The following is a 23,504-nucleotide window of genomic DNA, read 5'->3' as shown; positions in this document are numbered from 1 at the left end:
GCTGCTCTGATGCTGCCTGTCCTGCTGTGTTCCTCCAGCTCCACACTTAGTATGTAGCAAGCCATTTAAAGATATGGCATGATACATGCTATCATCTTGATGTTGTGCAGCTATTAAATGAAGTTTGTGCCATTCAGGTTCCATAAATTTATTTAAAATTAGAAAATAGGGTATGCGGCATGAATGAGGAAAGGAATTCCATTGATATAAAGACCAAAACACACACATGCAGATCTATAAACAGATTCATCTCTTCATTCTTTTTTCAAATGTTGTCTGGAGGAATACATGGTTTTGTGAATTCCTATTTCTAGTCTGTCTACTTGTGTTGGATCTGTTGGTGTTATGGAAGCCTGTTGTTTTCTTGTAGATGCTGTATTTTCATTTCTAAGATGAAATTTATTTATTTTTGATTTTTTTTTGTGTTTGGTAATTGCTCTGACCAAACAAAGCACAGGGATTCTGCATATTTTTGAGAAACCTAATTGTGCAACTGAATTTTTTTTATTGCTTGTCTAAGTGTTCTTGAAAGACAGTTGAAATATAGAGAGTAGCATAATTAGTGGTAAATAGAATAATGCTGGCATTCTTCTGTGTTTTAGCTATCAAAACCTTGTTTTAATGAAATGTGATTTGTCCTGGAAAGCATTCCATTAAAGTGATCCCATTATGTTGAAATGAAATACAGTATAACCTCTCTAGTGTGATAATTTGTTGTTCGGAAATACCAGTTGCCTGAGAATCTTTTGAGCAGTCACAAACAATGGGCGGCACGGGCGCTCAGTGATTAGCACTGCTGCCTCACAGCGCCAGGGACCTGGGTTCAATTCCACCCTTGGGCGACTGTCTGTGGAGTTTGCACATTCTCCCCGTGTCTGTGTGGGTTTCCTCCCACAGTCCAAAGATGTGCAGCGTAGGTGGATTGGCCATGCTAAATTGCCCATACTGTCCAGGGGTGTTTAGGTTAGGTGGGTTGGACGTGGGCGATGTAGGGGTAGGGGAATGGGTCTGGGTGGGATGCTCTTCGGAGGGGTGGTGTGCACTTGTTGGGCCGAATAGCCTGTTTCCACATTGTAGGGATTCTGTTCTGTTCTCTTCTATACTAAAATGATGTTATGAATTAGTACTTTGGGAGCAGAAACTTTGAAGATACAGTGTCTGAATCAGTAAAACAGTTTTTGTCACTCTCTTTGTCTTCACTAATTTTTTTTCTGGCTCACAAATTTGCACATAAGATTTTAAAGTAATTCTATAATCCAGTAAATTCTGAAACCCGAAAACAACTAGGTTCCAAGCATTCTAGACAGAAATATTACAGTGCATGATTTTTCATTGTAAATTTTGTTTTTTTAAAATAAAAAGAGTATCAGGAGGAGAATGTCACCAGCCCTTTAATCAGCTAACTGATGCAAAAATGCTTTGGGTGATTGGGGAAAATTGTTTGATTATAGTATGATGAAGAAAATTGTAAAAGTACTGGCCATGAGTCTCATTTAATTGGTATTACAATCTAGATGCCATGCATCTTGATCACAATGTATTTATTTAACATTCTGTTATACCACTATTTTTGTATGGCATGTTGGTAGATTTATTTTGCAGAGTATTTCGGGATGCTTTGCTAATTTAAAGATTATAAAGTGTTTTTTCAATAATTTTTCCTGTTTACATTGTCACTGTATCCATCGTTCTCGTGCTAGCCTTTGATTCATCTCCATTCTAGACTACCCATTTGTACTGAAAACATGTTAAGTATGTTAAATCTTTGTCTTTGCAACTATGGGTTGAGCTCGAGTCCCGTACTCTAGCAGCACCAAAAATGTTTATCTACCTCATTAAAATTGCCTGTTTCTTTTATAGAGTCATACGGATGTCCAACACAGAAACAGACCCTTTGATCCAACTCGTCCATGCCAACCAGATATCCTATATAAATCTAGTCCCAATTGCCAGGATTTAGCCCATATCCCCCTAAACCCTTCTTATTCATATACCCATCTAGATGCCTTTTAAGCATTGTAATTACACCAGCCTCCTCCACTTCCCCTGGAACTTCCATACATGCATCACCCTCTGCGTGAAAAAGTTACCCCTTAGGTCCCTTTTAAATCTTTCTCCTCTCAGCTTAAACCTATGCCCTCTAGTTTTTGACTCCCCTACCCCAGGGAAAAGACCTTGTCTACTTACCTTATCCATGCCCCTCTGATTTTATAAACCTGTATAAGGTCACCCCTGAACTTTTTTGTACTTTTGGTAATTTCCAAACTATATACCAGTATGTTTATTGTTGGGCTTCTTTTGTCTATCCAAAAAGTACAACGTGCAAATTGCTGTGGCTGTCTGTATTCCTTTACAGAGCCCAGCTCTTCCCTCAGGTCAGTTGATCTTCACTGGCTTCTAACTACCCAAGGTGTTAAATTTTCAGTTTAGAATTTTGATTACTTCATGATTTTAATCCACTCTATCCTGCAACATTCTCAGGCCTATTTCCCTTCATGACTTTTTTGATTCAACTTTTCACTTGCTTTGTTTCATGAGTACTTATAGGTAATTTGCTGCAGCCATAATATTCAATTGAATTTCCATTAAATCCTCCTGTTTAACTACTTCTCTTGCCTCCTTTTTAAAACTCAACAAATCAGTCATTTCTTTGTGTTTGTAACACTTCTCAGATTCTGTAATCGAGCATAAAGAAACCACTCTGACCACCATGTCCATGCCATCTTTTTGAATGAGTAGTTCACCTGATTCTGCTTCAGTTTTTTTTCCCTTAAATGGTTTCTCCTGCTCAGAGTTCCATTTCTCTACTCTTACTTAAGTACTTGGTATTTTTTTCTGGACTAAAGTGTATGATACATCTGTGTTATTAGTAGAAAGTGGAACACTACTGTGTTTGGAGTAATGTAAAAGCTTTCTTGTAACTTAAATTTATAACTGGATTTAGTCCTGTTCTTACTTTTCATTCTGATTTGTAAATATTTTTGCTTTCTGGGATCAATACTGTAGGTTATAGTACAAAGAGAAGCATCAGTTACAACTGCTAGATTGTTTGGGAGATTAATTTTGAAAGTTGTTACGTTGATTCTTAACAAGTGGTGAGTTTACCTTTGTTTCTATATTTGGATCTGCAATAATGCTTTGTAGAGTTTGTTTACTTTGGTAATTTGTTGCATCCATACCGTTGTACTTGCTATTAATAACAACAGACATATGACATATTATTTAGGCGTTGGTGTATGACTGCTTGGATTTTTCACCTTTCTAGGTTTTACTGGTAGAAAAGAGTGGAGTGTGTTAAAAAAGAAGACAAAATAATTTATCTGGACTAAAAAATGTCTCTGCCCTTCCTTCTGACCACAGTAGTCATAAGTTATATTTAGTGGCTACACTGGTGGCATTTTCCACAAACAGGATTCTGTCATCAGTCAAAGATGTTCTGCCTGCCACACGAGTAAGAAACCTTGCACTTGAATTACGTTGTCTGTGGAAGGCTGGGTAGGTAGGCTATAAATCCCAAAAAAATGGCTGATTGAATTACACCCACTTTCCTTTGGTTGCTCATAATATCTGAGTACAGTTGATACTCATCAGCTTCCACTTGCAAAACAAAAAATAAATATGCACTGTTAGAGATGATTCCATAAATGGGAAGCATTTGCTAAACAATCCCAACTACGCCAGTAGCTAGACTGAAGACAACCTAAGATAATAAGTCCATGCTGGTAACGTAGCTTATTCCATGGAAAAGAAAAAGCTCCATAAGCTATAGTTTCAGTAAAAGAAGAGAAAGAAATGAATTAATTTTAAACCAGAGGTGGAAGAGTGAATCATCTGTAGGATGATGAGCTCACCTTGATTCAGATAATAGTGCAGAATATATCTTTTGACCCTGGGCCTGTAGAAGATGTATAAAGTAGAAATTTAGCTGTATTTGTTTAACACATGTCATGCCATTTCTGAGATAGGTAAAGTTTTACAGTCTATCAGCCAGTTTTAGGAACCACACCTGACGTATGTTGTTTAGAAATGCAATACTTTTATGAGAAAGCTTTAAGGCCTCAAACGAGAACATACTAACTTATTTCCTCATTCTAACACAAATCAGATAAATTGCTGGACTGGCCAGGTTTTCCTATCTGAAAATGATTGAAGTTTTGAATGAAAACATTGGAGAGATAAATCTGAAAAGTTCTGTGTGAGGTTATTTTGGAAAAATAACAAAAGAATTGTGAATAAATATGAAAATTAAAACTTTTCTTGTTGGAAGTAAGTTCATAAAGCTTATATGGAAAGTAATGTTCCGTTGAGAATTTTGCACAAGGCGCAGTTTATTGGAAGAGGATAGGGAGTTTATGCATATGGGACTGTGCACCTGGTGTTCTAGGTAATATACAGGATTTGCAAGCTAGAGTTTGAGAAGAAGTTTGAGTATAAATCATTGTCTTTTACTGGGAGTGCAAAGTGGCTTCTACTTTGCACTGATGCTAACCTTGGATAACACCCATCTTCCTTCCTGGTTCTGAATTTTAGACTGCACTAAACCCACTATAATTGCAGATGAAATGAAACCACTGTGAGTTGATTGACACTACAGCTGTAATGTAATTGTATACACCTTAAAATACCTCAACCATTAGCTACAGGTGGAGTGTTCTGTCTGTTTGAAAATAAATACAAACTGTTCTATTGAGTCAATGTACCAACTGTTTATTATTCTACCCAGCTATCTTACTAATTTTAGGTCAGCAATGCAACACAGGCAATCGTCCATTTTCTCAAATGTAAAATCTGATACAAACTTCATCTGAATTAACCAAGATTTTACACATTACCTAGTTAAAATCAAATGGTGTACTGAGCAATACTGAGGATGTTTGCATTTGGTTTGTATTTCATGTGTAGCGTGGAAATTGCAGCAAGTGAATTGAAGGCAAATGTGTTCACTTTTGATGGTTAGTTCAGAATTAAGTTTGTGGTTTTCCAGAAGTAGATGGTTCGTCATTTGGTGACCCTGTCACTTAGTTTTACCTTACAGTAACCAATTAATTTCAAACTTTGTTTACAAATGTCAATTTATTTTTGAGTTATTGAAGAATTTAGTATGTGACACCACAGAAAATGGTTTTTAGGGGGAGGTAATGCAGTATGTATGTGAAACTGATTCTATTGCAATTTTTACATCATTTGATTATTATCTGTAGGAGGTCACAAATGAGTTACAAGACATTTATTGTATTAGTGAAGTTGGATTTGTATAGTACTCTGCATGACTACTGAAATCTCAAACCAGTTCATATCCCTGGAAGTCTTTTTGAAATGTAACCACCGTTGCAGAAAATGTGAAAGACAATTTATGCACAGCAAACTCTTAACAGCGGTGAAGTAATGACCAGATAATCCCTTTTGTGAAATAAAACAGAACTGCAGATCATGGAGATCTGAAACAAACAAACAACAAATTTCTGGAGATACTCTGGTGTGGCAGCATCTGTGGAAGGAAACAGTTAACGTTTTGTGTCTGCCTTCTTCAGAACTGATGGCTTGGAAAGTTGGTATTTATGCTATGACAGGGGATGGAGATTTTGTGTGTGTGTGTGGTGGTAACAGGTGGAAGTGGGTGTTCATGCTCGAAAGTTGTTAAACTCAGTGTTGAATCCCAAAGGTTGTAAGGTTCCCAAGTGGAATGTCACCTGTTGCTCTTCCAGCTTGTGGTAAGCTTCGCTGGAGCACTGCAGCAAGCCTAAGACATGAATGTTGGCATGGGAACACAGTGATGTGTTGAAGTGCCAGGTAACTAGAAGCGCATGGTCATTTTTACAGACAGAATGTAGGTGTTTGACAAAGCGGTCATCCAGTCTGCGTTTCGTCTCCCTAGTACAGAGAAGACCACATTACAAGCAGAGAATAGAATAGACTAGATTGAATGAAGTGCAGGTAAATTGCTACTTCACCTGGGACTTTGGGTGGTGAGGAGGCAATAACTCATCTGAAAGATGGCACCATTGACTTTGCTCAATATTCCATGGTGGAGTGTAAATCTAAATTTTGGTGTTTAAGCCTCGGAGTGAAACCTTATGATTTAGGGGTAACAATACTATCAACTGAATTGTAGCTGACACGAGTAGGATGAAGTACAATGGAGTACATTATGCACAAATGTCTATTTTAGGGTTGGAGATGATCTGGCTAAAGGCTGATTTCTGTGCTTTTGCAGACTTTTCCAGTTATTTTTGTACAATTTTAATTCTTGATCTGTACGATACAGTTTTCTGTGGTTGAATATGGAAGTTAGCAGAAAACAAATTATGGGAACATGGAATTTTCAGAATGCAAAAGATACCTTGTGAATAATCTCTCCTTGGTGAATGTAGAGGTGGAATTAGGAAATGGAAAAGGATTTAAAATAGTAGGCGGAGTTGTGTTGCTATGACCGGACCCTGAGTGACATTCCACAATTCTTCATGGTTCCAGACAGGATACCCTAAACTAGTAACTCCCAGGTGAGGTGGGATAAACTGGCTCCCTGTCTTTATTCACTGACCCCTTGATTGCAAAAGGTTAATTTGAAAAGGACACCTTTCTCCCAGACCATATTAATTTAACACTTGAAAAGGAGCCAATTTGACCAGATTCTCTTTGAGTTAAGTGTGAGACTATTACTTACTATAACGAGATGAATTAGTGATGCAACATACAGATTAGAATGCAACACACAGGGTAGAAATAAAAGGTGAATCCGAAAGAGAGAGAGTTTTAAAAATCAAATGTACAGATCAATTTCTGAATTGTTCGAACAGGGGTAGTTGAACATTTCAATCATTAGTGAAGGTCATTGATAGTATTGACACCGATTGTTGAACAGCTGGTTTCATGATCCTTGGTTTTGTGGATTTAATGTGATTTTATCATTCTGATTCCTTTTGACAGTGATAAAATTCCAGCAGTTATGGTGAGAGTCCTATTTCTTTTTGTCTGACTGCTCTTCCACTATGTCTTTCAAGTATGCTAGTGCTCAAATCCAGACCAATACACATGAGAACTTAAAATCCCTAGCATGATCCAGTACAGCTGAAACTGACTTTCTGACCACTGTCCTTGTGCATTTTTTCTTTTGAAGACTACACAATGTGTATGAAGCCTGGGACATGAACCAGATGGAGTGGCTTCCTTTTGAGCAGGATTCATCAATCCCTTGATATCTTTGCAGTTGTGATGTCACAGTCCACTCCTTCACTTATTTTCTCTCCACCCAAAATTGTCTGAATTTCCCTTTGCTGTCAGTAGGTACAATATTCCATGTTTCTCCTGCCAGGCAGCCATTTAATTTACATCTACAGCCATCTTTGGCTGTATTGACCCTCTATTAAAAGCACATTTTTGAATTTCATTACATTTTGGTACTTACAGTCATAGAGGTATACAGCACAGAAAAAGACCCTTTGGTCGAACACGTCCATGCCGACTGCATATCCTAAATAAATCTGATCCCATTTGCCAGCAACTGGCCTATGTTCCTCTAAACCCTTCCTATTCATATACCCATCCGGATGCCTTTTTAAATGTTGTAACTGTACCAGCCTCCATCAAACCACCTCTGGCAGCTGATTCCCGCACTGCCCTCCGCGAAGAAAAAGTTGCCCCTTAGTTCCTTTTTAAATCGTTCCCCTCTCACCTTAAACCTATGCCCTCTAGTTTTGGACTCCTCCTCCACCCCCCCCCCCCTCAAAACCAGTGAAAAGGCCTGTCTATTTACCCTATCCATGCCCCTCATGATTTTATAAACCTCTATAAGGTCACCCCTTGGCCTCCGATACTCCAGGGAAACTAGCCTCAGTCAATTCAGCCTCTCCCTACAGATCAAACCCTCCAACCCTGGCAACATCGTTGTAAATCTTTTCTGAACCCTTTCAGGTTTCACAACCTCCTCCTGCGAGCAGGGAGATCAGAATTGCATGCGGTATTCTGATGTCCTGTATAGTTGCAACTTGACCTCCCAACTCCTGACCAATAAAAGCAAGCATACCAAATGCCGCTTCACTATCCTATCTACCTGTGGCTCGACTTTCAAGGAACTATGAAACTGCACTCCGATGTCTCTTTGTTCAGTAACACTCCCCAGGACCTTACCATTAATAGAACAAAGAACATAGAAAAGTACAGCATAGTGCAGGCCCTTCGGCCCACAGTGTTGTGCTGACCTATTATACTACTAAGATCAAACTACCCTGCATCCCCTACGTTATACAATCCTCCATGTGCCTATCCAAGAAATATCGCTTAAATGTCTCTAATGTATCCGACTCCACTACCACTCGGCAGCGCATTCCATGCACCCACCACTATCTGTGTAAAGAACCTACCTCTGACATCTGCCCTATATCTTCCTCCAATCACCTTAAAATTATGCCCCCTCGTAATAGCCATCTCTGCCCAGAGAAAAGTCTCTGGCTATCCACTCTATCTATGCCTCTCATCATCTTGTACACCTCTATCAAGTCACCTCCCATCCTTCTTCGCTCCAATGAAAAAAGCCCTAGCTCCCTCAACCTTTCCTCATAAGATCTGCCCTCCAGTCCAGGCAGCATCCTGGTAAATCTCTGCCCCCTCTCCAAAGCTTCCACATCTTTCCTATAATGAGGCGACCAGAACTGAACACACTATTCCAGGTGTGGTCTAACCAGAGTTTTATAGAGCTGCAGCATAACCTCGCGGCTGTTAAACTCAATTCCTCTGCCAGTGAAAGCCAATACACCATACGCCTTCTTTACAACCTATCAACTTGGGTAGCAACTTTGAGGGATCTATGGATGTGGACCCCAAGATCCATCTGTTCCTCCACACTGCCGAGAATCCTGCCATTAACCCTGTATTCAGCATTCAAATTCGACCTTCCAAAGTGAATCACTTCGCACTTTTCTGGGTTGAATTCCATTTGCCACTTCTCTGCCCAGCTCTGCATCCTGTCAATGTCCCGTTGCAAACTACAACAGCCCTCCATGCTATCCACAACTCCTCCAACCTTTGTGTCATCAGCAAGATTACTAACCCACCCTTCCATTACTTTATCCAAGTCATCTATAAAGATCACAAAGAGCAGACATCCCAGAACAGATCCCTGTGGAACACTACTGGTCATTGAGCTCCAGGCTGAATACTTTCCATCTACTACCACCCTCTGTCTTCTATTGGACAGCCAGTTTTGTATCCAGACAGCCAAATTTCCCTGAATCCCATGCCTCCTTAATTTCTGAATGAGCCTATCATGGGGAACCTTATCAAATGACTTGCTAAAATCCATATACACCACATCTACTACTCTGCCTTCATCGGTGTGTTTTGTCACATCCTCAAAGAATTCAATAAGTCTTGTGAGGCATGACCTGCCCCCCTCAAAGCCATGCTGCCTATTTCTAATCAAACTGTGCTTTTCCAAATAATCATAAATACTATCTCTCAGAATCCTGTCCAATAACTTGCCCACCACAGAAGTAAGACTTACGGTCTGTAATTCCCAGGATTATCCCTATTCCCTTCCTTGAACAAGGGAATGACATTTGCCACCCTCCAATCATCTGGTCCTACTTCAGTGGACAGTGAGGAAACAAAGATCATCGCCAAAGGGGCAGCAATCTCTTCCCTTGCTTCCCGTAGTAACCTTAGGTATATCCCGTCTGGTCCAGGAGACTTACCGATCCTCGTGTTTTCAAAATTTCTAGCACATTCTCCTTCCTAACATCAACCTGTTCAAGCATATCTGCCTGTTTCATGCTGTCCTCCCAAACGTCAAGGTCCCTCTCACAGGTGAATACTGAAGCAAAATATTCATTAAGGACCTCCCCTACCACCTCTGACTCTGCGCACAAGTTTCCTCCACTATCCCTGATTGGCCCTACCGTTACTCTGGTCGTCCTCTTGTTCCTCACATAAGCATAGAACACCTTGCGGTTTTCCTTGATCCTACCCATCAAGGCTTTTTCATACCCGCTTCTAGATCTCCTAAGTCCAATCTTCAGTTCTTTCCCGGCTACCTCGTAGCCTTCTAGAGCCCTGTCCGATCCTGGCTTCCTCAACCTTAAGCTTCCTTCTTCCTCTTGACTAGCTGTTCCACATGTCTTGCCATCCAAGGCTCCTTCACCTTACCATCCCTTCTTTGTCTCAGTGGGACAAACCTATCCAGTACTCATAGCAAGTGCTCCCTGAACAACTTCCACATTTCTGTCGTGCATTTCCCTGAGAACATCTATTCCCAATTTACACTCCGCACTTCTTGCCTAATAGCATTGTAATTCCCCATCCTTCTCTCCGCCCCCCCCCTCCCCCCCCCCCAACCACCATTTAAATACTTTCCCATTCCCTCTGCTCTTATCCCTCTCCATGACTATAGTAAAGGTCAGGGAGTTGTGATCACTATCACCGAAATGCTATCCCACTGAGAGATCTGACACCTGGCCTGATTCATTGCCAAGCATCAAATCTAATGTGGCCTCCCCTCTAGTCGGCCTATCTACATATTGAGTCAGAAATCCTTCCTGGGCACACCTGACAAAATCTGCTCCATCCAAACTATTTGCACTTAGGAGGTTCCAGTCTATATTAGGGAATTTGAAGTCACCCATGACAACAACCCTATTATTTCTGCACCTTTCCACAATCTGCCCCCAGTCTGATCCTTAGTGTCTCTATTGCTATTGGAGGGGGTCTATAGAAAATTCCCTATAACAGACTGCTCCTTTCCTGTTTCTGACTTCCACCCATACAAGTGTGTAAGTCCTGCCCTGATTTGCCTTTCCAAAATGCAGCACTTCACATTTACCTTAAGGTTTCTGATGATATGGTGTGCAGACCAGCATTAGCAGCTGTGAAATGAAAGATTATATAAATGTAAAGACTGGGCAGCATGTAAAAACAATGTGGTTTTGATGGAGCTATTAACTTCACATGCTAGAAAAGTAGTCAGTTTCACATGTGCCTTTGGGATTGTCTTCAATCACTTCTAGAACCAACAAGAACGTGAGTAAGAGGCATCAGTAAAACTAAAGTACAAAATTGAGCAGAATCTCATGAGAGAGCTGAAAAGCACAGCAAAATGTGATGTAGTAATAGTTACAAAAGTGGAGTGTGGAAATTGCGTACGAGGGATATCAAAATCAACACAGTTGAATGCAAAAAATATGGTCAGGAGAAGTGTGGCCCCATTAAACTACTAGTTTTGCTCCAACGGTAAGGAAATGCCAGAAATGTTAAATATGGGCAAAGTAATTATTCACTGTTTGAGGTTGAGGAGTGTGTGTTGGACATCCAGAGCAAACTAAGATTGGATCCAGAATTGTGACTCATCAAAATTAGTGTGACCAAAATAACATAACCAAGAAAATAACGGCTTTAAAAGGTAGCAACCCTCACAAAAGCAAAGGAGATCCATATTGATGTTGTAAATAAAGTTGCTGAGAAGATCAAAGATGCCCTAACAGTCTCCCAAAGTTCTTTTGATTCAGGAGCTGTTGCATTAGATTGGAAAATTGTGCATTCCGCTTAACTGCTTTAGAAAGCTAACAGTAAGAAATCAAAGTATTTTACCAAATAGCCAAACATCTATTATTGTACAAAATTACGATAATTAAGTTGATAATTAAGAATGTGACGGATCAGAGAGAGACAGCTGGATTTGCAAAGAGTAGGTCATGCCTCATTAAATTCTGTTGAAGAAGTGACTGATCTATTGATCAGGGAATGTCCACGGATGTAACTTATATGGACTGCCAGAAAATGTTTGGTCAGGTTTGTCTGAAGAGCTTGTTAGCTCAAGGTATTGAGGACAAAATAATTTTCCTAATTAGGAAATTGCTCAGTGTCACGAAATAGATTACATGTCCATTATCCCTAATTAATTGACTGTTTGTTACGTATGGTGTCCTGAAAGTCTTGATTTGGAATCTTTGCTATTAACTATGTTTAGTGTTGACTTGGATATGTGGCTTCCTGTTCCATCATCTAAGTTTACATATAACGCTAACAAAGCACCACTTTAAGCATTATTGATGGAGGAATAAAATTGCGAAACAATACTGTTAGATCAAATGAATGGCCAAATTGTGGTGAATGTCTTTTCTTGGAAGTAAATGAAGTAACTACTTTGGACTTGAGGGATGGAACAGGGTGCTTTCAAAAGGACGAAAGACTAGACACTGGTGGTCCAAGGGGACCATTGAATCGCCAGGTGCATAGATCATTCAGTTAATGTGAACAGGTACATAAATTACCAAAGGCTAATGAAATACTGGTTTTGTATCCAGAAGACTGTTTCATGGTTCAGCTATACAAAATCTTTGTTGGATGACACATGGAGTACAATGAACAGTTTAGAAGCACACATTAGGATGTCTTGACTTTGTAGGGAATGCAGTGGAGATTTCCACTATAATATTTGGAATTTAGGTGGTTTAGGGACAATTTGAAGGGAGAGGCAGTGCTTGCTTCAGAATATATACTAAAATTGGAACAATACAGAGAAGATTAGTATGGTCTCTGTGCAAGGATGACGTGCAAGTTTGTGAAGTGTTCCATTTTTTGGGGCCCTCTTAAAGCACTGTGGTTGTGTCTGTATCCCTGGACTGGAAGACCAGAGTTTAAGTCTGACCTGCTCCAGAGATGTGTATTAACCTCTCTGAACATGTGATTAGAAAAAGGTTTAAGAGAAACGGATGGATTAGGTGAAAATAAACTATTTCTGCCAGTTGTGGAAGCTAGGACTAGGCACAGTCTAAAAATCAGTGTCAGACTTTTCAGGAGGCAATTCAAAAGTCATTTCTGTATGCAAAGCAAAGCAGAAGTTTGAAACTGCTTTACAAATGACAATGTTTGCACAATTAATGAGCTGTGGAAGCTGGAAATCAGAAACAAATGGAAATTGCTGGAAAATTTCAGCCAGTCTGGCAGCATCTGCGTAGAGAAAGCAAAGTTAACGTTTCAAGTCCAGTGGCCCTTCAGATTTTTTTTAATTATTAGAGGTCAAAAATGAGCATAAGGGATTAACGTGCAAGTTAGATGCAATCTCATTGAATGGTTGAACATGCCAGAAGAGTAAAATAGGCCAATTATGTTCCTTTGCTTGATCATCTTGAGCTTTATACTGGCTGTTTTTTCTATCTATAGTTTAACATCCATCTTCAAGTAAATAGTTCTGTTTTAAATCAATTTTAGTTATTCATGACTGTGTTCAAAATCTTTAAAACTGAGTGGTAAGGAATTCCTTGTACATTCTCTTTTTATACATAGATATTATTTCCTTCCCACCTCCCTCTCCTGTACTTTCAAACTTGAGCTTATAGCTACTTTTACTATTTTACAGAAAATGTCATTCTGTCATTTATCTTTTGTCAACTATTTCATCAGTTTTAGTTTTCTGTTAATACAAATGTAAGGCTATCAGCACACACTTTTGTTAAGGATTGAATTGGATCACAACTTTTGGCATCCATACATGTAGTAAGATGTGCAAATCAGGAAAGCACTGTCTGATTTTCCCTGCTTCAAATGTTTAGCAACACTGCTAGCTCAGTATCTGCTTTGAAATAAACGATGGGTGTGAAGTTATAATATGTGCCAACTTAATACTTCAGTTCAATTTGGGCTTCTTCATTGAAGTGTACGTGAATTATTAATACAGTAGTATAACTCTTAATTACTTGCCATACAACCTCTCTGGCAATGAAAAATGTCTGAAGTCTTATTTCAGATTTTAAATATTGTGGGGAGCTTTGGAGAAAAAAATAATTGAGTGGTTTGTATTCCCTTTGCCTGCTCCTGGTGTGTTACCATCCAAAAAGCCAGGTGATGTCAAATATAATTAGAGGTAGTCTTTATAGCTATTTGAGCATCCCCTAACTTAACCATCGTTGACTTTATCTATGGGGGTGCAGGCGAATCCTTCATTGATGCTGACTGTTTGCCTGCATTTAACACTCATTACTGTATAGTTAATAGATTCACTTTTCTTTCTTCAAGTACCAATAATCAAATATTCAGAAGCCTCCATATTCTGAATAAAGCGTTATATTGTAAGATGCCTCTCCTCCTGGATGCCTGTTGATTTTTTTTGCATGTATTTCTTTCTCCTCCAACAATCACGCAGTTGAAGACTTGTAACCACTCACTTTGTTTTGGGATTTTGTTTCAAGTCGGGTTAATAATCCATTACATTTCCTCACTTTTACTTTTGAAGTATTATTAAAATGAGTCATAATCTACATGATTTTATATGGGGTAGGCCCGTTGTATGGAATCTCACTTAAAATATTCACAAAAATCGCATTCACTGTCTCCACTAAATCCACTATATCAGTAGTCACTGTACCTTTAAGAACTTACGTTGTTTTCCTAGCTTCCCAAGTTAAGGGATAACGTCTCGCATTTTCACTCATAAGAAATAATATGACACCTGTCACACCATAATACTCAAATTATAGAGTCAGAGTAAAATAGCACAGAAACAAACCTCTTGTCCATGCCGACCAGGTCTCGTAAACTGAACTAGTTCCATTTGCCTGCAGTTGTCCCATATCCCTCTTAAATCTTTCCTATTCGTGTATCTGTCCAAATGTCTTTTAAATGCTGTAATTGTACTCCCCTCTATCGCTGCCTCTGGCAGCTTGTTCCATATATGCACCACCCACTATGTGAAAAAGTTGCCCCTAAGGAGCCTTTTTAAATCTTTCCCCTCTCACCTTAAACCCTGCCATCTAGTTTTTGACTTCCATACCCTGGGGAAAAGACTTTGGCTATTCACCTTTATCTATGCTCTTCATGATTTTATAAACCTGTATAAGGTCACCCCTCAGCCTCTGACACTCCAGTGGAAAAAGTCTCAGTCTGGCCTGCCTCTCCTTATAGCTCGAACCCTCCAGTCTCAGTAACATTCTTGTAAATATTTTTTGCACCCTTTCCAGTTTAATTACATCCTCCTTATAGCATAGCAACCAGTATTGTCATGTGAATTATTTCTAAAACTGAGCAGTTTCATGTTTCTTGCATCACCTTCATATGCATTTGTCCAGACTTATTTTTCTAAAATATTTTATTTGTCCCTAAAATATTCCTGGCATTCTAGTAGTTAACTCTAAAATATCAAAACGATCACCTAGCTTTGTCTGAACCAATCAACTGACCCATCAAACTTCATAAAATCACCATTATCCATTCAGCTTCCTAATTACTGTATCTCTTTTTTTTAGACACAACATCTTTGAGAGGACTTGGCATGATTACCTGAATGGCTGTTACAGCCTCCATGTAGGGTTGTTGATTTAAAGTTATTCCAAACCTACTCTACTTAAACTTAATACGAAAATATTTAAAAGCAGCACAGGTTTGACACAATTTTTAAATTCTACTGTAATCTTGCTAATAACGCACTTCTCATTCAGTAGTACCAGTCTGTGTATTGTGAATGTTGCCCTTTATGATGCCAGTAAAATATGGTAGGATCTGCCTTTAGTTAAGCAAAGCTAAATTAGTTTAAGCAAAGCAGATCTCATCAAAAAGTGCTCCCATCTTGAAGACCTCCAATATATTTGTTTAGTTTCCATAGTTTGTCTTCTGCATCTGCTATCTGTGGGTGGTTTCTTACTTTGAAAAATAGTCTGTTACAAGAAACTACTTAATTAAGTGAACTATATACTCCAGTGCATACGTTGTCAAATGAGCTGAAAAAAAATTTACTGTTTATTTTCCAGCTTGTGGTAATTTGCTTGAACATCAATAATCGTTCAGCCCTCTTGAAACTCATTGACAATGAGCCTTAAGTCCCATCTGTGAGGAAATACTATAAAAATAGCAGAAATACTGAGATAGATGGAAGGGAGGGTTCAAGTATTGGAAACAGTATAATGTAGAACGTTCTATTTTAGTAACTGCATGATACAAAAGGAAAGGGTTGTTTACTAAACTTTGCAATCAATTTCTATGAATTCATCTGTATTTATCTAGATTAGTTGAGGATATTTTATTCGTGACATTAAAATTAGTTACTGTAAGTATTATACATTGTATCATACCATGTAATACATTTCCCATGTTACCTTTGTCACTAAAGGTGGGTGGAGATAATATTTTCACTCCTATTTCAGTCTATCTGTAGACAATATAATTCAAAAATTAAGATATGGATTTCAGTGAAACGCTGTACACAGACAGGGTTTGGCCCAAGAGAATAGCGATTTAGTTTGGATCCCAGATCCTGGAATGCTTTGAAGGATCTGTTAGCGATGGGGCATAAGGAAAATTGACTTTTAAAAAACAATGGATGGGGTTTGGCCTGAAACTGTCTATCAGATAGAAGCTCATAACTAAAGAATTTTGGGGAGGGGGCTTGCGAAAAATACCCAGCATGATGGCAAATGAGCACCCATTTCACTTGTTTGATCATTGCAGTCAGATGCAGTTGGCCTTTGGGGTTGGATTGGTGTTTCTTCCCCCTAATGTTTTTAGTTTTGTGTATAGGACCTGAATACTCATTTCAACTTTGTCAGAATCATCAAGTACAATGGAGAACATTTGGCTCAGTGAGCTCTCTTACCTACACTCCCAGTTTTGCCCAGATCATTGTTTTTGAAACTTTTGACCACTGAAGTTGCTGGGGGTGGGGGGGTGCAGTTGAACAGAAGTTGCAGATTAGCCTGGTGAAGCAGCTGAAGAGCTCTGGTGGGGAGGAGGAGGAATTTGCAGCTGAACAGAACTGGGTAAATGAGTTGCTCTACAAGTGAAATAAAAACAATAACTTGTAAATGTATGCAAAGGGCTTCTTATCAAATTTTCTTGGATTAGCTAGAGGATTCCTGAAAATAATTTGAACGTGGTAGATTCTGTATTGTTGTTAGATTGCCAACCTGCCTGGATTGTCCTGGAATCTCCAGGAATTGAAAGCTAACCCAGCTGCAAGCAATCTGGAGGGAAAATCAAATGGGTATGAAAAATGTATGTCTACATTCTCTTCTAACACTTAATGAAAATATTGGAAACAGGCAAAAAGCTGTCAGTTTAGAGCACCAAATCAAATTGAAACATGACTAAGGTCAAAGGATATAATTGGAATCTGATGAAAACAAAGTTCAGGACTCATTTAAAAAAGCACTGAATAATTGGGTAGTGTGCTAAATATATCTCTAGTCGCTCTACAGGGTTGAACTGCAGTTTTTGAATTGAAGTAAATAATTTGAAATACTTGACATATTTGAAATAATTGACATGTAGCAGATTTCTCTAGAATGTATGAACAGTAAAGCTTTCATATCTTGAAGTTTTGGGCCCTCTCTCCTTCGCCCCTCCTTCCTATGAACCCCCACAATTATTGCTTTATCCTATAATAGATTCTTAACGTAACTGTTTGAAGTGTTGATATATTTTGATATTTTGTTTTTTGACTGCTTCTGCTTTGGTAAAGTTGCTGGTGAAAAATGGAACGAGCAAAATTCTGAATTTGAAATCTCATTTGTCTTGTACTGCAGTATCATAATTTATTGACATTAATAGCTAATAATTTTTTTGAAATAGAAATTTAATTGTCACACTTTGGTTATGATTTATGACTTTGCTGTTCAGTCACGAACTGTTAGTAGAGAGCCAAGTATACAAAAATATGGGCATGTGGTTTGAAACGCTTTTATGCTAAAGGTTTTGATGTGGTGCGTGTGTGTGTGTTGCCTTGTTGGCAGTGTAAGTTGGAGAAGTACCCTTGCATATCATTGTGCAGCCTTCAAAAGGGGGAAGTGAATTTTGAGAATTTGACAAAATATATACTAATAGTCCACAACCAGCGGTTTCAATTTAAAGATGATGGGTAGGTCATTTAGGTTGAATTGAGGACAGTTTCTTCACCCAGTGGTGAGCCGATGGAATTCTCTGCTGCAGAAAGTGTTTGAGGCCGATACATATGAATGTTATCTAGAAGGAGTTAGATCCAGTTCCTAGGGCTAATGGGATCAAAAAGGCAGAAAGCAGGAGCAGGGTACTGAATTGCATGATCAGCCTTTGTCCTTATCTACGCTGGTTCCCAGTTGGGACAAAACAGCCCATGATCATCAACTAACTGAAACGTTGACTCACTGATCAATGCACAGTGGCAGTTTGTACTATTTATGAGATAGACTGCAGTAACTTACTGAGGCTCCTTTGACTGCAACTTCCCAAATCAATAACTGTTACGCCTAGAAGGACAAGGGCAACTGATGCATGGGACCAGCTGCAAGTCACAACCCGTACTGATCTGGAACACACTCGCTGTTTCTTCTGGATCAAAATCTTCTGGACAGCACTGTGAATATACCTATGGACTGCAGCTCACTACCACTTGCGTGTATATCAGTATGGGCAATAAATGTCATCCTAGTCAGCAATGCCCACATCACATGAAAGAAAAGAAATAACACTTGGAGTTTAAAATTCTATTTGTTTTCAAATCCCACTATGACATTGATATTCCACATCTTTAATCTCTTCAAACCACACAAACCTCTGACAGATCTACATCACTAATTCTGGCCTGTTGTGTAGACTTGATTTTTAACTGCTGCCGTGGCTTTAGCTGTCTAGGCCCCAAGTCCCAGAATTTCCTCCTTGCATTTCTGTATATCAAACCTATTTCCTCCTTTTAAGTCTCTCCTAATGTTACATAAGGTATACAACACTGAAGCAGGCCTGTTGGCCCAACCAGTCACTGCTGGTTTGTAAACTCCACTCAAACCTCCTCATCTTTTCTTATCTTAATCTTCCATTGTGACCACCTGTCCATTTCTTCCTTATGTCCATGTGTAGCTTCCCCTTAAATACAATTATATTACTCACTTTACTTAATGTGAGAGTTCCACTCAACACTCTGGGTAAAGAAGTTTCTCTTGAATTCTGTATTGAATTTCTTTACTTATTTTATACAAGTTACCTCTCCTAATGCTGTTGTTTGACCAAAAGCTTAATTCCTCCTTTCATGGTTAATTGTGAAATTCACCATTAAAATGTTCCAACTCAGATGTTTCTTTTTCAGTGGGTTATATGAATACAAGTTATTGCAGCTAAAACAGGTTGTGCTCATTATGTAGCACAAACAGCCCCTTCAGCTGAAGTTATGTTTTCAGTCTGAAATGACATTTTTACACACTTTGGTTATAGGCTTGATTTAGTGGAGGTTCATTTTTTTCCAGTGGTGAGGTAATCAGTATTTTGAAAAATTCTCGAAGTAATACTTTAATGCGTTTCAGTTTGTCTTTGTATAGATTCAGTTATACTGGTATGGAGATGTAAACTAAGACTGCATACTTCCAGTGGTCTCACCATAAAATCATCCGTTAAGGTTTTGCAGTCAACTTACAGGATCATCAGCTGTTTAACATAGATTTCTAGGAGTTTTGCACTGGACCTTTATGTGGCTAGGAATCTGTTTTCATGCAGCACCCTCTACAGGGGATCTGGAACCTGTGTAACAAGCAAGCATCAGCTGAACCAAACAGTTAGCAATAATAGTTCTTGCTGTGCAGGATGGAATCTAAACCAGGAAATAAATATTAGGATATTTGATTAAACTCAGTCAGAAAGAAAAATGAAGAGATGGCACTGAGTGAGAGTGAGTGAGCAAAAGAGACTGAAAGTTTTAAGATTATTTTTAAGTAAATCTCCAGCATTCCTTAAAATCTGAGAGAAGAAGCTTCTTGTAAAAGTTCATTTTCAGTGATAGCAGTGTTGTTTGGCCGTAATTAAAACTTTTGTTATTTGAAAATAGATAATTTAAGCTTGAATGGAGTTCAAACGATTCTGGTATATTTAGTTAGTATAGAGTGGATAATAGCCGGAAATTCTCAAACTTGCATACATTTCGACATTGAGTCTCTCAATGAGGGGGTTGATGGGCCATAGTTAATGAAGGGCAAGCTAAATTTGACAGCAGTGTCTGATTTGTGTTTTGTTGTGTATACCAGAAGTTGATGTCCGATTTTATTCAATAACGTTGAGCATTAATAACCCCATCGTTATTCTCACAGTAAAACTTTGGCCTTTAAGTTTATATGACCTTCTCTCTTTCATAAGGTCAGAAATGGGGATATTCACTGGTGAATGTGCAATGTTCAGCATTAATTGTGACTCCTAAGACTGGAACAGCCCTTGTTCATTTGCAACACGATGTAGATAATATCCAGTCTTGGGTTGACAAGTGACAAGTATTATTACCTGGCATTTTTGTGGCACCAATGACCATCTCCAATAAGAGCCATTCTAACCACCACCCCTTGACATTCAATGGTGTTACCATCACTGCAACCCCTACAATCAACATCCCGGGGGTTACCATTGAAGAGAAACTCAGCTGGAGTTGCCACATAGACACACTGACTACAGTGGTAGGTCAGAGGCTAGGAATACTGTGGCTAGTAACTCCCACCCCAACTCCCCAAAGCCTGTCCATCATCTACAAGGCACAAGTCAGGAGTGTGATGAAATACTCCCCACTTGCCTGAATGTATATAATCCACTAACACCCCAGAAGCTTGCCACCTTCCTGGACAAAGCAGCCTGCTTGATTGGCACCACATCCACAAGCATCTGCTCGCTCCACCACTGCCCTCAGTAGCAGCAGTACTTACTATCTAAAAGATGCTCTGTAGAAATTTGCCAAAGATTCTTAAACAGCACCTTCCAAATACACCACCACTCTCACCTAGAAGGATAAGGGCAGCAGATACATGCGACACCACTACCTGCAAGTTCCCTTTCAAGCTGCACTTTATCCTGACTTGGTAATATATTGCTCTTTCTTCGTTGTTGGTGAGTGAAAATATTGGAATTCTCTCCCTGCGGGCATTATGGGTCAACCTGCAGTACATGGTCTGCAGCAGGTCAAAAAAGTAGCTCACCATTCCCTTCTCAAGGGCAGCTTGGAATGGGCAGGAAATGCTACTCAGCCAGCACATGATGCCCATAGCCTACAAATGAATTTTAAAAAATGACAAATATGTTTAGTGTGACTGGCTGGCCACTGTTCAACCTCACAAACTAGAAATGCTAAACACATACTTGTTTTAAACAAAAGCCATTAGGTAGACATATCAAAACACTTGAGTTCAATGAAATTTTGACATGAAAATCCATTCCTAACTTTCATAAGAGTAAGAAGATTAAAAATGACTGCTTTACGTATAATGTTGTATAAAACAAAAGTCTCTACATATAAACGTTTGGAAGAAAGCAAAATGAGATAAGCGTATTCTAAAATTCCCATTCTGGATGGCTCCTTATTTGATCATAACGCAACTGTGTAAAGTTACTGGAGACAAAAGCAAAAACATTTTCATTTTCATTTTCCTGTCCCACTTCATCCCATTCTTAACCATGATCCAAAGGATAATTGATGCTAATGTCCACAAAGACATAAGGTCCCTCACTAACTTTTACAGATGTACCATTGCATGCATACTGTCCGTTTGCATAACGGCCTGGTATGGCAACTGCTCTACCCAGGACCGTAAGAAACTGCAGAAGGTGGTGTGCACAGCCCAGACCATCGTGGAAACCAACCTTCCACCCATGGATTCTATTTACATGGCCCTTTGCTGCAGAAAGGCTGCCAAACATCATCATCACATCCATTGCACCCTGGCAATGCTCTCCTACAACCTCTTCTGTCTGGCAGGAGATAAAGAAGCTTGAACACGCACACCAGCACGTTCAAGAACAGCTTCTTCCGTACCATTATTAGACTGATGAAAGGACTCTAACTTCAAATGTTAATCTTGCATAGTGCCCACCCTGTGCAATGTAACTTGTATGCCTCTGTCTAGTTTTTTTTTGCCCTATGGTCTGTGTGTCCTTGCTTACTATGATCTACCTGTACTGCTCGTGAACAAAGTTTTTCACTGTACTTAGGTACACGTGACAATAAATCAATTAATCAAAAATTGTAAATTTGAGGGAGGCGGAAATTAATATTTCATTTGGAAGGCGGAACATTCCATCAAGCTGGGCTAGTGAAATATGAAATAATTTTTAATGTCCACATATTTTGGCATTTCTAAATTTCTTATGAAATCTTCGTACAAATTTTATTTGGTTTTACTCTGATTTCCAACATGTAATACTTCCCTCAGCTAGTTGTACCTAGTTGAACACAACTGGTGGTTGTTTCTTGCAAACAAAAGTATGGTAGATCTGATGTTCTATCACACTTTCAGGTAAAATCAAAACAACCACCATCTTTATTTCTGTTGTGCCTTCAATGCAGTAAAACATCCCAAGATGTTTTGCAAGAGCCTTCTAAAGCAAATTAGACACTAGAATGCATGAGTCAACTGATCAGCTGCCGTCTTGATCTACGTCTGTGAGTGTGCGCATTTGCTGGGTATGAAAGTGTCAAATCTTCAATTTTTGTAAACCTAATTTAGATTGTAATTTGTAGACTGCATTAAAGTCAAATCTGTAGTTTAAATTCTGTAGTTGTGAATTTTGAGCAGATTTATTTTCAATGGGTGCATTGAAAGAGCAACTAAGCAATTAAGAACTGGCTGAAACTGGAACACACTGATGGTACCCATTGCTGCTACTGTGTTGTTGGTGGAGAGTGTGGATGGCGCTACATCTACAAACAATCAAACAAGCTGCTTTGATCTGGATCGAGTTAAGCTTCTTGTGTTGCTGGAATACATTTATTAGGCAAGTGCATAGTATCCTATTATCCTCCTGACTTGTGCCTCTAGATGGCACAGACGCTTTGGGGAGATGGGAAATGAGTTCCTCACTGCATGATTGTAGTGAGGGAGAAGAAAACTACAAGGTGATGGATGGGGTAAGAAGGGAACTAGGTGGAAGCAATGGCCTAGTTGCTCGACTGTTAATCCTGAAACTCGACTAATGTTCTGGGGACCTGGCTTCAAATCCTACCAGTTTTGAGGAAGGGTCACTTGACCTGAAATGTTAACTGTGATTTATCTCCAAATGCTGCCAGACCTGCTGAGCTTTTCCAGCAACTTCTATTTTTGTCTCAAATCCTACCATGGCAGATGGTGGGAATTTGAGTGCAATAAACAAAAATCAGGAATTAAGAATCTACTATGATCATGAAACCATTATTGATTGTCAGAAAAACCTATCTGCCTGGTTCAATGCAGAGTGCAGGAGGGCATGCCAGGATTGGCAGCAAGCGTACCTAAAAATGAGGTGTCAACCTTTGGATGCTACCAAACAGGACAACTTGCACACCAAACAGAATAAGCAGTAAGTGATAGAGCTAAGTGATCCCACAACCAACAGATCAGATCTAAGGTCTGCATTCCTGCCATATCCAGTAATTGGTGGTGGACAATTAAACAACTCACTGGATGAGGAGGCTGCACAAATATTCCATCCATGATGATAGAAGAGCCCAGTACAGAAGTACAAAAGATAAAACTGAAGCATTCGCTGCAGTTGTCATCTAGGAGTGCCACTGGCTGATCCATCTTGGCCTCCTCCACTGTTTCCCACCATCGTAG

General features: G+C 39.2%; 1 protein-coding gene and 1 non-coding gene across 3 annotated transcripts in view; both read left to right on the top strand.

The window, feature by feature from the left end:
• Window positions 1-23,504, top strand: part of LOC109922642 (serine/threonine-protein kinase WNK2-like) — a 95,336-nt gene that overhangs the window by 3,081 nt on the left and 68,751 nt on the right. The window lies entirely within an intron of this gene.
• LOC125485181 lies at window positions 12,467-12,570 on the top strand. The gene has a single exon (XR_007263930.1). It is a non-coding gene; the product is annotated as a U6 spliceosomal RNA (small nuclear RNA).

The sequence above is a fragment of the Rhincodon typus genome, chromosome 16 (assembly GCF_021869965.1).
Source record: "Rhincodon typus isolate 14 chromosome 16, sRhiTyp1.1, whole genome shotgun sequence".
NCBI classification, from domain to species: domain Eukaryota; kingdom Metazoa; phylum Chordata; class Chondrichthyes; order Orectolobiformes; family Rhincodontidae; genus Rhincodon; species Rhincodon typus.
This window is presented reverse-complemented; position numbering and strand designations above follow the sequence as displayed.